A 17,680-nucleotide genomic window follows, 5' to 3' on the forward strand; every position below is an offset into this window, starting at 1 on the left:
TAGATACTCACTACCATTATCAGATCATAAAACTTTAATACAAGTGGAGAATTGTGTCTCAATATAAGTCAGAAAATTTTTAAAAACAGTGATCACCTTGGCTTTACTGTATAGAAAATATATTTATGTGAAATGACTATAGTCATCAATGAACGTCACAAAATATTTACACTACATGAGAAATGACAGGAGTAATGCTCCAAACATCACTATGTATTATCTCAAAGCATGTATTAGCACGCCCACCATGAGTAGGGAAAGGTAAAACTTTACTTTTCGCAACTTTACAAGTAGAGCAATCAAGAGGCAATCGAAGATTAAAAGACTGATCATGGCTACCAAGAAAACCATGCGTCATTATATTAGCTAAAACTACATTATTTGGGTGGCCCAAATGTTTATGCCAAGCATCAGCCTTATTTGTAACAACAATAGAAGAGAAGGACAAATTTCTAGGAATAGTAAAAAAGCAATGAAAATAATCTTCCCGCTTTAGGCCCCTTCGCGATCACCTATCTCGACACCTGATTCTCTACAATACAACCATTATAAGAGAAATGTATGCCACAGTTGTTATCCACCATTTGGAACATAGAAATTAAACTTGTAGACAATCAAAGAGAGACAAATACATGATGAAAAGAAGACCCTATATCACCAAATGGCTGTAATTGGAAGATTATTGCCATTAACAATCTCAATATTTTGTGTGTCATTATACTGCCGTACATTATGCAATAGATCAAATGATCTAGTCATATGATTGGATGCTCTAGAGTCAACAAACCATGGAGAAGTAGTCTGACCTTGGCCCTAAAGTGTAAGAGTGGAAAAGGTTGTGAGACTCATCTATTGGACCACTTCTAGAGTAAGAACAGATTGATTAGTGCTAGTGGTCGTAGATGTAGGACTAATAATATTATGGTCTGGAATAGCAGCTTGAAAAGCTTGAGCTTGTCGATTCTCTGGACGTGTAGAACACTCTTTGATAATGTGTCTATGTTGCTTACAGTAATTGCAAAATTTTTTACAATAATTGCAAGCAATATGCCCAAACTCTTTGCAGCTGTAGCACTGCATTATGGTTCCTCCCTTGAGCCACATAAGCAACATTGATAAGTGTAGATTTTTCAGTGATGCACCTATAACAGTGTTAACCTCTTCCGCAAGTGCACGGAATGGTCGTCAAGTAATAAATATCGATCTATAGGGACTGTGAATCTAGCACTAGAGATGCCATACAATAAATTATCTAGACTGGCGAAGGTGTTGGTGGTCTTCGAACTGGAGATCACAGGAGAGTCTACGAGAGATTAACAGAGAGAGTTGTTGTGAGGAGGTCTAGTTTGGGAAGGTAGTTTAGGATTCGGGTTTCGTTGTGATGCTCATTGATGCAATATGGATAGCCAATTCCTTGTTTTCTAGGTTTATACCTAATTGAGATCCTAAGTAATTACTAATGCTATACCCCATGATGGTTTCATTGGAGTGTTCTCCCATTCGTATTCCAATGCTAACAAGCGAGATGGATAATCTAAAAGGAAGTCTCGTCTAATGGTTACCCTTGCCACTTAGGGACCCCTGGCCATACAGTTCAAGTTATACCGATTACCTACTAGCAATAGAATTGGGGAAACCCTTTAGGCCCGCAGTAAGGTGTTTCTTGTATAGATTCGGCCTCTGTTTCTAGGGAATCTCCAAGATGTCCGGGTTGATGATTACCCTCTGTCATCAAGGAACCTCCGGTCAAACGATCTCGAGTATTCCCATTACGTGACAGCTAAATCATACCTCCATTCAATTCAACAATATGCATTAGCAAGAGGGTTCACATATGTATTCAATAAAATAAGAAACAAACATAAACATGTCCTTGAAACAAAGGAAAGACATATCCATAGAGTTGTACATCAATTCACATCACAACTATTCTCATAGTCCTAGAACAAGAGGAATCTACTCTATCAACAAAGGAGCTGAACACGAAGACAATTAAATAAACATTCTACAATTTAATAATTGAGAGAGAAAGAGATTCTTAGCCAAAACAAGAGGCGGGGTCTTTGGATCCAATTCAATGTTTCGGGACAAACGACGATAGAAACAGTCTTAGAATGCCTCCAAGAATTCCAAATGTATGATGGTTCTTCAGTATGTCTCCTCCAATGGAGAAAACTTCCTCCTAAAGAAAAAGGGAGGAGTTCCCCTTTTATAGGGTCAGGGTCGTGTGCCCTGACTGAAGCGTCACACAGCCATGCCAGGCCAGTTCGCACGCGACGAATGTCGGGAGGCACGATCGGGCTGTGTGATTTTCTGGAATGAGGGCACCACTGTGCCATTTGGCACGACCAAACCGTGTTGGCTTCTAGAGGAAGGGCACGATTGACCCGTACTGGCCGTTGGATGAGGGGGCACAGCATGCCGAAGGTTGGCTTCTGAATGTGCTTTTCCTCACATTCTTCATTCAATTTCGATCCTCGTTGCGCCCTATCAATTAAAAGGAAAAAGGGCAGATCTCCAAACAAGAAAGTAGTCATGTTGGCAACAATAATGAAAAGAAGTGCGATGACATGAATTATAGACAAGAAATTCATATATATGTGCATAGTCTAAACATATGTATAACTTATGCACATCACACCCCTAGACTTAAACCTTTGTTTGTCCTCAAGCAAAAATCTACATCTAAACTCATGTAGCAATGTAGTGCATCATAATCCCTAGTGACATAATCTAACTCTATCAACTGGCATCATTGGCAAACATGATATCAAAGTTATTCAAGTTTGCCCTAAGAAGTAGTTCTGTGCTTAGTGTAATGAGTGGTCAAAGCTTTTCAAGCTTCAAACTCTATGCCTAGTCAAGTCGTCATCTAACCTATTTCCTTATACATTGTCAACTTATCTGCTAGATGCTTGGTTCATCCCTCCCAGACTACTTAAGGTTTCAAAGGCGTGCTTGAAATTAATAGAATCTTAGCATTTATTTTTCCAGTAACCTAGCTCAGCCTCAAAGGGGTAAATCGCTAAATTCTGATCATGATAGCTGTTTTTTTATCCCTTATTCAATTCATTTTTTTTAGCACTAGCGCAAATGCGAGTGTATGTGCAAGTGAATGTTGGGATACGATTTTTTCAAATAAGTTTGATTGAACTGAGCAACATCTAGTAATCAAAATGTAGTCTAGGAGATTATCTTAAGACACAAGTACTACAGATTCTATGAATCATGACTATTTACAAAGTTGTCTACTATGCAAACTCAGCAAAGTGTAGAGAGATCCTAAAACTAGGCCAAAACTCAATTTTTTCCAATACAAACAACGCTCATTTCTTGTTGCTGAAGATAGAGAAAGACTATTCACTAAGCATACTAACACTAAAAAATGAGTACATGAAGAAAGAATAAACGTACTAGAGTCTTTACTAGAGAACAAGCCAACAATAATGTGAAACAGTGACACACTCATCAAATTATGATAGATGTGAACTAATTGAAGCAAACTGAAATCAAACAAATTGAAACTCGTAAAACAAACTGCAAAACAGCATGAAACTATGAACATATAAACAGTCCCCCACACTTAGACACTTCATTGTCCTAATGAAACTAAAAAGGAGAGTCAGGTGGAATGCCACGAATTTGGAACCGGACTAGGGGTGAGTGGTAAAGGTCTGGCCAATCTTCCTCATATGGTAAGTGTATGATTTGCTTCTAAGCCCTTGTGGTATTTGAACATTGTGTTAATTTCCAAATAGAGATGCCACATTTCGAATCGAAAATCTTCCATTTCGCTCCAATCTTTTTTTACAACGTCCATAAAGTCAGTAATCTTTTGTATAGTGCCTTAGAATTTATGAAGTGGATGATTATGTGAGGGTGGAAGAGGTGGTGCGATTGGTTTTTGAGTTGTCCGCAACAATAACCGATTTTCTTTTTCCTGTAAGGTGGTTAACTCGTGATTCGGCAAAGGTAGAAAGGATTTGTTATGAAAAATGAGGCTAAAACCTTTACCATAACTGCGAATCATATGCATTGACAAACAAAGATTAAGATCGATTCCTAATGATACATTCACTATTTTCTCCTCAGCTATATCACAACCTAGAATTAATGCTATGCGAGTCAAAAGTCCTAGGATAATTGGGCTATTGGATGTAGACGTTCCGAGTTTAACTAAACATCCTAGAATTAATGCTATGCGAGTCGAAAGTCCTAGGATAATTGGGCTATTGGATGTAGACGTTCTGAGTTTAACTAAATGTTTAACAAAATGAAACCTTGTGTTAATAACAATTCTGTCTAGCATAGCCCACAAACAAAGTAACTTGCAATTGCATATCATTCCCTCACATTCGCTCTGTCCAATGATCGTATATCTCATAAACAGGTGTAAGTAACGGATAATGGGATTAGCAAAACATGTAGCCTTAGAGTGAGAGCTATCAAAAGCATGACAACCCCTTAAGGAAAGCCACATGTTATTGCTATCAAAAGTATTGGGAATTATATAGCTCAACCCGCATGGTAAGTCAAAACATGAATTAAAATCAAGCGTCCATACATAATCATCATTAAGTAGTCTGAACGTAATTTTTCCAACCTCATAAGTGTCTTGAAAATTACTAGAGCTCAAAAATTCTAGGACAATTCTTGGATAAATAGGATAGTTCATACAAACCAAGCCATCCCACCCTATTCTATTAACCATCCACTCCACATCCTCTTTAAAACCCAAGGCATCTAAAGTGTTGTAATCTAAATACTTTGTGCATGTAATGGAGTGATTAACCAAATTATTGAAACGAGCTTTTTGTTCATTGCTAATAAAAATAATATTGAAATAATTGTGTATACCCTTGTTGCGTGTAGTTCGTTGCTTCTTGCCTGTAAGCTTTGCCATGCCTTTACTTGTGGATGTGCTATCCTTCCCCTTTCCAAGTTTCTTCATCATGATTTGTAGAGTGGGGAGGGGTGAAAGGTTAAGGTGAGGAATCCCCTCTTTTGTTTGATGTGGGAGAAGGTGCAGGAGTGGAGGAGGAGAGGTGGGGGGGGGTCGGGGCACAGTATGGGGCAGGAGGTGGCACGGGCGTGCATGACATGCCCGTGCCTTAAGTGTAAAAGGGGCCACGAGTATTTGACACGGTCGTGTCTAACCACACGATCGCTCCGTGTGATTCTCGGCTCAGCGAGCCATGGCTGTGTCAAATGACACGGCCTATCCTTGCCACATTCTAAGTCGCAGAGCACGGTCGTGCCAAATGGTGTGACCTACCCAAGGTTGGCTTTTAGATGTGCTTTTCCTCACATTCTTCATCCAATTTCGATCCTCGTCGCGCCCTGTCAATCAAAAGGGAAAAAGAGCAGATCTCTGAACAAGAAAATAGTTATGCTGACAACAATAATGAAAAGAAGTGTGATGACATGAATTGTAGACAAGAAATTCATACAAATGTGCGTCAATAGAAGTCTAAACACATGTATAACCTATGCACATCAAACAGCTTGTGTAGCCAATCTTTGTTTGTCACACAACAATTCACCAAGACATACATCTAAAGAAGGAATCAGATTTCTATTCAACAATCCAGCTCGAGCTACTTCAAAATCTGGTCTTAGTTTCATCAAAAATTGATCACGCTTACTATCTTCATGAATTGCTTGAATACCGGGTATGACCTCTTTTGGTACCTTTGAATAGATATTACCAGAATTTCGCTCCAAAGATTAATAAAGAGATCACCTTGACTGAAGTTACTAATCTCAAGTTCTAGTTGAAATCATCTTGCAATGTTATCTTGATGATATAATTGCTTCAGATAATCCCACATCTCCTTAGCTGTACAAAAGGGGCATAAATTGCTCACCATATGAGCTTCAATAGATCCTAAAAGCCAAGAGATAATTCGAGCATCCTTTGTCTCCCATTGGTTGAGTCCTTAGGATCTTTAGGAGCCATAGAAGACCTATCAATGTAACTCCAAAGCTCTTTCCCTTTCAGAAACATTCTGAACTAAAATTTCCATATTACATAATTCTTTCTGATAAATTTGATAGCCAAGGTCTCCGAAGGTATTCTTCCATAAAAATTCTTAGTAGCCTTTCAAAAAAAAAAATCTGAACTAGAAATGTCAATGCAATGCTCTCAATCACAAGTTGATTGACCAAAAAAAATTGATAAGATATCAACCAAAAATATACCAAGACCGACTAGAAATTTTTGAAGATAGATGAAATTTTAACCTTCATCGATCAAGCAAGTAGCCTTCTTTCGGCTCCAGAGTTTGAAATTTTAGCCTTCAGAAGACAAAAAAAAAAAAACTAACATAAATCCAACGATTCAGCTATGAATTTGAGAACCTCGCTCTAATACCATGACAATTTTGGAATAAAATGGCTGAATGCCTTCCTCTTCTGGATCTTTACATTAAATTGAATTGCTGTACAAACTATCTTGAATAAGAAAATATACGCAGCTAATATACTAATTACAGATTATCTATTCTAGGTATGTACTAATTGCAGATAATCTATTCTAGATAATAATATATACACAACCAATAACATAATTAGCATAATTATGGCAAAATAAATTTTATAATTAATAGTTCACAATCTCCTGTTGATAATTCTAACCAGATCCACTGGACTGCTGCTACAGAATAAAAATGGAGAGAGGTGTTCATGAGAAAAGTTAGTTTATGACTAATGTCTATAGTGCATTAGTCGATTGATCAACAAACGCTTAAGAACAAGATGAAGCTAGATGAAGGTTTAAAAAAGATGGTCTTGGAGGATATTATAAGGCTAACATTCCCAAACATAAAGAGCTAATATTTTGTGCTTCATTCTAAATCTTTCATTCGTGTGGTTCAATTATAAACACTCCAAAGAGCTTGTAAGTGTTTTCTTCACGTACAAAGTTGTTTGAGAAGCATAGCGGGCTTTCAGGAGTGATCTATTTAAAACTCTTAGGTCATGGACCAGGAATGAAGGCTTTGAACCATATTAAATTGAATATGTTAACTTGTGTGTCTCTCTTATATTTTATTCCTTTTGCATTTTGATTTGAATCGTCCTTTCTAGTGCATTAATAAGATTCCTTGAAGTTGTAATTTCAAGGACATTCACTATTCACCATCTAGGTTCTCAGTCATCTCTCTAATAGGTTCTTTCATATTATTGACGTGAACTTCAATGACTAATGGGGAGAATTCTAGTTTAGGAGATGTATCTTTTAAGGGGGAGGGGGAGGGGTCCACCATGAAAGAGCACAAATTACTCAGAGATTAGGAGAGGTGCTTCCTTGTGTGTCAAAGATAACTTGGTTGAGTAAGTGCAAGTCCTAGTCAACTAACACTAAACAAAGGGAAGTCCGAGTGACTAGACTTTTAGGTAGTGAAAATTTTGATTGGTCGAGGCCAACCGATACTAAGTAGACAAGGAAATCATTGAGGCATGAGGTATTTTAGTAAGATGAAGACTCAACATTAGAGTGGCTAGATTTAAAGTTTTAATTGATTGAAGAATGTTTAGTCGGCTGATGGTTGAGTTAACCAAGCAGTGGACTCAAGTTGGGTTACCAACAAATAAAATATTTTTATTCGCACGAAGAGTTGACCGATAAAATTAACCGACTATTTCAATTGCAGGAATCTAGAAAGAGAGACATTGAGTACACAAATTCGGCTATCGCTATTAAACGATGCAGATGCTATAGCAAATCAATTGATTGGATGGAAGGTCAGTGTAGTCATGAGCTAGAGAAGTCAACTACATGTTGGTTTACTCAACTCAATTGATGCAATCAGTCAATTAAGATAAGTTATTAGTGGACTGATCAAGTGGATTCCAACAAGTTGTTGGGGATCAACTAGAAAATTTGGTAGCCTTCTTGATCATTGAAAAGCGATAGAAAGTAAGTAACAAGTGAAAGTTATCTAGAGTGAAGCTCTAATTTTGTAATTTTTCTTATAGTTGTAATTGATTCCTTTTTATCCTATTTTGTTTCTCTTTGGCAGCAATAAGGTAAAATCATCATCTTAGCGGCTCCTCTAGGGTGGCCCCTCTTGTCGGGAAGGAAGGTAAATCACTGGGGACTTCGCCTAGCAACAACAGCGCATGCAAGGAGGGGTTGAGGCAAACAACGGGACATTCAACATTCAATGGGAGTCGACCCCAACTGATTTGCAGCAACATCCTTGCATAAACCAACTGTGCCAGCCTGATTGTATGGAAGGTTGGAGAAGGATATCCGAGAAAGAAAAAATATAGTGGTGTTCCAAGAGTGATCCACCAACAAATCATAGGTTGTGGAGTAGTAATCGAGGGTTTCTAACCATGTAAATAAATTTGTTTGATTTGCTTGTGTTTTATGTTTTTGTTGCATATTAACAAATTGTAGGCACAAAACAATAGAATGTTTTATGCTTGTGCATAAAACAAGTTGTAGGCTACCCTCTATGCCCTTCTCTAGCCGTAATCTCAATCCAATAGAACTTAGGTTTTTTCAATGATTAGGTAAGATATGCTTCTTAGAATCCATAGATTGTTAGTTTTCAACTCATGCTTTGGTTGTTGTGAAATTTTTGAATGTTAGCAAATTTGCTTCACCATGAAAACTAACTTTTGTTATAATTTTCTTAGATTACCCTTTGTAAAGCTCACAACATGCTGTAGGATATACCTCCATGCTTGCTGATTTTGTTGGACAACTCCTTTATCAAGCATGATTAAGCTTGATACTGATGCGGTTTTAGGTCTACCTTTTAGTGTAGTTGGATCCTTAGAGATCACAATGATACCTTTATTGATGGATTTATGATGTGTACTAGCCCAACAATCATTCTTGATGTTGAATTCTTGTCCAATGTAGTTGGCCTTGATAAGGATTGACAGATGGTCATTAGGCGCCCAGTTGTTGAAAGAGAATCACAGTGGGTTTCTAGTATATCATTAGTCACACAGTGATTCCCATTTCTTAATAAATAATGTATGCTAGATATAGTAGATTGCTAATTATGAAGTTTGACATTATGAATCTTTATCTTTAATGTCCCCTGAGTGCAATTATTATGCTGTTTGGATGACAAAAGAAACCATTTGCTAATGCATCATTCTAATATCTGATCTTCAATGTTAATTGCATGCTGAGGGTTGTAGAGGTGCATTCCATTGTAATGCTAATTAGTTTCATGAATAAAAATTTTGCCTCAATTTGAGACCATGGTTGACAAAAAAAAGGGGTAAATAAATATAAACTAATATCTTTGGAAACTTTGATTTAGTCATTTGTCTCATGTTGTGCCTGATCGCAAGTCTTAACTTAGTGTGTTAACTGATCCTAAATACTCACCTGTTAATGATGATTAGTATTATCTATCTAATGTGTTTTTTATTGAGTATCAACTCTTCTACGCTTAATGTAAAACTTGTGATCTTACAATTGTTTACCTTCTGCAGGAATTTTTAATGCTTACATCCATCTTACTCACTTTTAAGATTTATCTAATGTGTTGCAGAATTGACTTATTAAGATAATAAGTACTCTTTATTCTACAAATTCAACAAGAAAACCTTGGTTTGGCCTTTAAACTTGTTGATATACAATTTTCTTGCACTTTACCTTTGTTATTTGCTATTAACTTTATGAAAAGAAAAGACATGCAAGCTATACAACTGTGTACAAACTTGCAACCAATGTATCAGAAAGGATTTATTTAGTGGCACTATTTCTATAATTCTATTATAATTCGGTGATAATAAACCAAAAGACACAGTTGTCTTATATCATAGGTAAATGAGTTCCAAAAAACTTGTTAGAATTGGAAAGTGGCTTTTTTCTAGATGTTTGCATAACTTTTGCACTTTTAATATCATTACTGATGTTTCTGTCCTATGCTGCATGGATATGCCTTGATTACCAAATGATTAATCCTTTGATTAGTGTTTGCATAATCTTACCTGCTTTTTTAGGGTTTGATGCAACACCACAAAAGTGTAATTGAGTATTTCAATAAGAAATGAGTTCTTGCAATATTTCTTTTCAGAAGAAACCTTCTGCGCCGTTTAGTTTCAATACTTGCAATACTCATGACCGGAATGTGAAACAACTAAATGGGACTCATAAAGCTCATGTGCATTCCAAGGATGAGGTATCCTGTTATTGATTTTTTTTTGGTCCTACTTGAGAAATGTGTGCACCATAAAACCCTGAGATCACCAACACAGACTATATATTACTTTCATAATATGCAAGCTGATATGCTTGCAAAATATAAGCCCACAATCAATGTGACATCATTGATTCCCGAACTAAAGTGGGCAGATAAATTGGGTGCTGATTCTTTGGACTATTTCAAGAGCTTCCATCATATTCTGGAATACTATGAGGTTTTTGTCAATAAAGGACTTTAAGTTCTCTATTACCTTGTAAAAACACCATTTATTGCGGTTCGAACTAGCTTGGCTTTAACGGTCATTGATTATGTAGAAACTGATGAATGTTTTGGATTTCTTAAAGTTACTCAAGCAGAAGTTTTTCAGCTGCCACGTGAAAATTCACAAGAAGCCATATTATCTGATTAGATTACGAACTGGGGTTCTGTTTACACTGCACTGAAGGGAACGCAGTAGGAGGTTTTCCTAGACACTGACTACCAATTGTAGTAAGAGATTATTACCGAATTTGTATCTAAGATTTCTTGTTATTTTTCTTTCATTTTAACGGCAGTGTTCACATCCAGCAATCTGTTGGGCAAGTTTTGAGCCTCTGGTTCTAATAAAAAGGTAGATCCGCTACCTTAGCGGCTCCCCTAGTGCCGGCCCCACGGATATGGAGGGAGGTTCATGCAGATACACAGGCCATAGGCGCATGGCGGGGTAAACCCCAGATACACAGGCCTCTGGTTCTAATAGATTCCAAGAATTGTGATTCATTCATCTGTATATCATTCTAACTTATACACAAATTTGCTACATCTGATCAATGATTTCGTTCCAGAAGGCTACCAAGACATCCATTGTGTGGGTGCAATTTGTTTGTAGATGGCAAAAAAAAAAATAAAAAGGGCACGCCTTTTTATTGAATCATCACTTTTTGATTTAACATTAAAAGATGCCTCACTCCATTTTCCTATCCACATGTATCCCTCTAAATTCACTTAAACGGTTGCAACCTCATTTTCTTGCCCCTAAGTATTAGATCAAAAGCTCAACTATAAGATTGTCAACCCTACTGATTATTGCCCATTCTTGAAAATCACTTTCACTCGCTGCTTATTTCTATTTTTCTGGTTATATTTCTTTGATATTTGTTGTTGACCTGTTGTAGCATTGCTTGATGAGATTCTCTCAAAATCTCAAGACTTAGTTGCAAGCAATATGGTGAATGACTCCTTTCGAAGCTAGTGACAAATTTGATGTTTTTATTGTTTAGGTCCCTCATGAAGAGGATGAACTTCAAAATCCCAACCTATAGAGATGTGTTCTGTTTGTTAAGGAGAACTGAGACATAGTTTAAGACCGACTTTGATATTTCTTTGATAGTTTGTATGGTTCTCCCCTTCTTGTGTTTTGGTATTTCCTTTCTCCATCGCAAGAAATAGTTGGAAAGTCACCGTTGTGTCTCCCATGCATAGGAAGTGCCTTTGTCCACCGAGAAGAACTGCACCCTATAAACAGTCGTGCCTTTCGCCTCAAAATCAAAGATAGGTTGGCCGTGCCCTAAAGGCACGACCATGCCTTTTGAAGCTTCATTAGAGAAACAAGGCCGTGCCTTGTAGGCATGGTCATGTCACGGTAAGTCCACCTCGATGATTAGGTGTTCTCCAACCCTTTTTAATGGTTGGAAGGGCTATAAAAGGCCCAAGAAGCCTTCTAATACAGGGAGGAGGGGTTTTTCCTTTCTAGGGAACCCTAGAGCTACCATTCCACCAGCCGTCTCGATGATCCGTCCACCATCAGAGCTTGGAGACTCTTCTAAAGACACCAACAACACTTGGCTAAGCTTTATCTTCTTTCTATTTATAATTTTAAGTTATAGAATGCTTGCTTTGATGCCTCTCAGTTGTAACTCCATCGCTATAGAGTAGTTCTCCAAATTCTAGGATTAGAAAGTAGCTTGATGTAATCGTTTCTTTCTTTATTGCATGACATGTGTATTCCACGTTCTCACCTTATTGAGCTTACACGATTGTGACATTAACCTACACATTCACATCTTATGAGACATGGAGAGTCAGTCAACGTTGAGGGGATAATCTAGATGAACCCTGAAGCCCTAGGGACAAGGGTTGTCCTTTGAAACGGACATTCTAGCAATATCATCTTGAATGTAGATCAGCTTGTCACAAGGGGACAACTATCACAAATCTTAAAGGGTTTGCCCTAATTTGATGCCAAGAAGTATAAGAGACAATCTAGGTAAATCGTGGAACGCTAGTGACAGGAGTAGTCCATTTGAAGCTTATAGAATTGATGATGTCCAAATGCACTAATTCGATGACTAAGGAAGTTCTAATATGTTCATAATTTCATATGTAGAGATAATCACAAGTTGTGATCCAATCACAAATTCTCTCATGCTATGAATTGTATTATGGACATTCAATAAATGAGTTTAAAACTATTCAAACATATAATATGCACTCAAATAATGAATCTATATTTATCAAATAAATAGTAAAATCATAAGACAATCATCTTAGAACATCTCTCAAAATTTGACACTCCTATTTGGCCTAATGCCAATCACCACGATGTCCTAAACTATAAGCATGGATGTAACTCTCAAACTTGTTTAGTGGTAGAGCCTTTGTCAAAGGATATGCTAGGTTCCTTTAAGTGAAAATTTTCTCGAGTTATATTTCTTTCCTACTAATAATCTCCCTGATCAAATGATAGCGACGAAGAATGTGTTTGGATTGCTGATGAGCCCTAAGTTCCTTTGTTTGCGCAATAACTCTAGTGTTGTCATAGTAAACAGGTAATGCTTCAATAGTGGATGGAACCACATCAAGTTCGATAACTAATGTGCGTATATTATATATACTTTTATGCACATTTTGACGCACATTCACGTACTTTATTTACACTTGATCTATGCACTTTTACACCTCTTATCATATTTTTAGCATAATTACTCTTCTTTGTTCGAGATCTACTCTTTGTGTGTTTTCTTATTGATAGGACGTGCTTTTGGAGTGAAAACGACGTTGGTAGACGACTTGGAGAACAAAAGAAGAAAAAGGGCCCTGTCGTGTGGAATCCACACAGCCGTGCCACATGTCCAAAGGAGAAAAAGGCCATGGCCGTGTGAACACACACAACCGTGCCACAAAGCAGAGCGAGCAACCACATGGTTGTGTCAATCTGTAGAATACGACGCCCAAATAATAATTAAATAATAAGATTTAATGGATGAAAAATCTTAACGGAATTTTTAAGAATTTTTAGAAATTTTCTGAAAATTTTTCGAAGATCATATGATGTATTTTATGGGGAGACATTTAGGGGTTATAAGAAAGTCTGTTTGGAATACTCTTAAGTGGGAGTTGATTGGAATCATTAATATAAGATTTAATTATTTAAACCTAAGTTAGGAAGTTATTGTTCCCGATTCTTTTTTATTTCCCCGATTCCTCTTCCTCCGCCGAATCCTCTGCTCTCTCCCTCACGATTCCCTCTTCTCCCATGTCTCTGGCCGACGTTGCCATCCTGACACCATCGTCGATCTTCCGTTCCCTCCCGAGCCGCACACTGCCGGCCGTCTCCTTTTCTTCTCTTGCCGCTGCCACTTGCTGGATCCATCATCGTTGCCACCCGATCCTTATCGAGCAGGTGCTGGTACCGCCGGGAAATCCCGAAGCTCCACCTCGATAGCAGGGCCGACAACCCTCCGCCTTCTCCTTCCCCGTCACCGCCGCTGGTCGCCGTCTGCCTACTCTTGGTCGTAGGCACCTAGTACTAGTCGAGAGTAGAGCCGAGCACCGGATCCACCCTTTTGATTGAACCCTAGTTGTCGATCCTCCGTCGTTGATCACTGGCTCTGCCTGTGGCTTAGCTAACGGTCGTTACTCATCCGACCACAGGAAGGATTTCAGATCCCTACTTGCGACAACCCCATCCCGTACCATATCGCGGTCACCACAGTTGGCCGACATTCCTGGGATGGCTAGGGCAGCTGGACAGAACGAAGCTTCGTGCCCAGGCATGGAGGTAACAAACAGAGATTGGTTTTCCATACTGTGTATTAGGAAGAGGAGTTTTGATGGTTGGCTTATCCTTGTAGCTTCGGCCAGCACTGTTCGCCGACGAACCACAATTCCGACCATCCTATTTTGAAGGTGAACCTCTCCAGCCGTGAGTTGACAAAGGAGCAATCCATGTTGGGTGAGTTGTGCTATGAAATGATTACATTATGTATTGGATTAGATTTAGGAATCAATTGAGATGTGGATCTATTTGGAGTTAGTATCAGATTTAGAATTTGTGATAATCTGTTGATGATTAATTAATGGGTTGATTTGGTGAGTATGTGGAGATACCGTTATTAATTGGATAGGTGGAGTTAACTAGATGATTTCATGATCATTATTAGAACCATTGAATTGGTACTGTAATTGGTGGATTAAAAATGGGATTTATCATCTAATTAGATTGGGATCATTAGGTGGAATTAAACATGATTACCTAATAGAATTAGTATTGGGTTTGGGTTTAGCTAATTGTTCTATAGGTGATTAGCTAAACTATATATCGTGCGTTTACAGGACGTTGATTTGAGACGACCGTCTCGGGATGAGATTATTTAGCATGAATGACAAATAAAGGCGGGTACTTCTTGCTTTATCTCTTTAGTGTATTGATCTTAGTGCATGAGCTATATTTTCGGATAGTTCATGTATTTATCTTGACTTCACTCGTATTTTGCCTGTGATTGATACTTATCCACTCAATCTTTGAGAAACCCGTTTCTATATCTATACAGTCTTTCATTGCTATCTATGATATTTAGAAGATACCATATACCAGATACTAGATATTAAATATTGGATATATGGATACTAGATACCATGCTTACTTGCTTGAATGTTGTTATTTACACACCTTACTGAGCATGCTGGCTTCATGTAGCATACCTCTTTTTTTGTCTATATATATATATATGATGACTGTTACATTTTACGCATCATGTCATTGCATGCATGTAGGCAACCACGTCTTCCTTGTGGGGGAGTGAGTCGTCGGGACGCGTCGCACACTCGGCCACTCATAGGTAGTGGTAGTTGGAGGAGATGCTGCTTGTCCTGTCGTGTCGCACTCGGCCACTCATGGGTAGTGGTAGCTGGAGTTGCGAGCAGCAGGGACCCTCTTCGCTTTGTAGCTAGATAGCTACTCAGCACCTGTCCACTTGGTCACTCAAGAGTAGTGGCGTCCTTTGAGTGATACAGTTGTCATCGATCCGGCCTCTCGACCATACAGGGGTCGTGGTGCAGAGAGGTGGGCGGGGTGACCATCCGTACATACGCTGTTGTTATTATACTTATGCTGCTGTTGCTTATACTGCTGTTGCTTACTTATGCTGTTGCTTACTTATGCTGTTGTTGCATACTGATTCTGCTGTTACCTACTTATTCTGCTGTTGCTTACTTATGCTGTGGCATTAGTATATCCATATGATAGATATGCTTACATATGCTGAGATATATACCTGTGGTATGTGTTTAGACACTGACTTATTTATTGATAATATGTATATACCTCACATGTTACCCGTGTAGTTATGAGTAGTACCGTAGCAGGTCTTTGCTACACCTGACCTTCTGTTACTAGCCTAGGATATGGTTTCAGGTATGAGCATTTATTATGTTATCATTGTTGTATCTGCTATTTTCCCTATGAGATTGTATACCTTTGTATCTCTAGTTCTTTATTATGTTCATGTACTATTTGTCTATTACCCGCTGAGTCTTAGTACTCACCATCCCATAAACTGGTTTATTTCGTCAGGTAGCAGGTAAAGGATTTATGGAGTCGCTTAGAGAACCTGTCCGCCAGTCCCACATCACATCTGAGGATGATCTTCTGGTTTTGGTTTCCTTTGCTATTTGTGTTTTGGTTTTGTGATCTTGGTATTGTAATAATTCGATGTCGACTTGGACTTTTCTCTTGTGGTATCGTGTATTGGTTTGGTGATGTTGCGTCAAGCCGAGCCGGCTCACATTTATTCGTTTTGTTTGTTGCATGTTTGTTATTTTGTGATTTCCGCTATGCTATGTTTCAACCGTGTGGGCTGCATTATTAACTGCGTGGTTGTGTGTATATTCTAACCGTATGTGGCGGATGTATTTTGTATATATATATGTCTCAGATTATCACCGGTATAGGGGAGATGTTGTCAAAATTTTTTGATAGAGATTCCTTTGGGAGCGTGACACAATCTTCTGTGGCCAGGCAGCACACGGTCATACCTTTTGGCACTACCGTGCCATTCTTCTAGAGCTGAGGAAGACCTTGGACATCTATTTTCACACGACCGTGTATTTTATCCATAAAAGAGGAAGACCACGACTATTCCAGGAGGCACGGCTGTGTGGAGGAGAACATGAGGCTGTGTCACGTGAAAACAAGGTTGTGTTGAATCCGAGGCAAACAATAGACTTATTTTGAAACGACCATAACTTTGTGCTCGGTTGGAGTTACAGACTATTCTTTATACCAAAACATAGCTAAATTCAATATCTACAACTTTTTTTCAAGTTCAACAGAGAGAAAATAGGGTCTAGCTGTGCTAAAAGGCACGACCGTGCCTCCCAACTGCCGCTTTATCGAGATCTCTGCCCAGATTACAGACCAAATTTTGAATTACCATAACTTTCGGATCAATTGGATAAAGAGCTCAATCAAAATATCAAATTGTAGATAATTTCAAGGTTTACATGTCATGCCCTGGGAGAGTCCCTACCAGAAGAAATTTCGGTAGCATCTTCCTTGTACCGGTGACAATATGAAACTTTACTACAAGCCCTCAGGGCCACACAAACTTCGGCCAACACGACCAGAACAATAATAGTAAAAGATAAGCATTCCATGCAGTTTATATATTCAACATCTGGCTGACACAACCACACAGTTTATATTAAATGAAAACATACTCTGCTACAACGATGGAAAAACACAAACCCACAACAGAAAATCCAACGCAGCGGAAAACATATGCAGTAGACCAAAACTCGTTGAAAATCCTCGAGTACCATCATACATCACGTATATATTAAATGCAGCAAGTAAATCAAAAACTAAATTATGCGAACCCATCGCGACAAGTGGTGGGGGACTAGCGACTGGAACCTCCTGATAGCATCAACCTGAAATAGTAATAATCAACGGGGTGAGTCCAACACTCAGCGGATACCAAGCTGACATGCATAATAAATAATAACCAACAGTAACAAATATGTGTACAGTCTCCTGAAGTAATGAAAAATGCATAACTGAAAGAAAAGGGAGAAGCTGTACTCACCAAGACCACCTATCAAGATAATAAGGTCGTCAGACCGTAAATAACATGTCCATGTATGCATGTTAATCATATGCATCCATCCAATATGCAGCAAATAAAGTGTAGCAAACACAAGCAATAAATGCAATCATGCATATGACATGGTCACCCCTGACA

General features: G+C 38.3%; 1 long non-coding RNA gene across 2 annotated transcripts; it reads left to right on the forward strand.

Moving 5' to 3' along the window:
* Positions 1-13,606: 13,606 nt before the first annotated feature.
* On the forward strand, positions 13,607-16,285 carry LOC122014228. Of its 2 annotated transcripts, none has more exons than XR_006120610.1 (3): positions 13,607-14,217; positions 14,291-14,391; positions 16,012-16,285. It is a non-coding gene; the product is annotated as an uncharacterized LOC122014228 (long non-coding RNA). The 2 variants fall into 2 exon arrangements; XR_006120611.1 differs by lacking the exon at positions 16,012-16,285 and adding an exon at positions 14,772-14,837.
* The last annotated feature ends 1,395 nt before the right edge of the window (positions 16,286-17,680 follow it).

This window comes from Zingiber officinale, chromosome 8B (genome assembly GCF_018446385.1).
Source record: "Zingiber officinale cultivar Zhangliang chromosome 8B, Zo_v1.1, whole genome shotgun sequence".
Classification (NCBI taxonomy): Eukaryota; Viridiplantae; Streptophyta; class Magnoliopsida; order Zingiberales; family Zingiberaceae; genus Zingiber; species Zingiber officinale.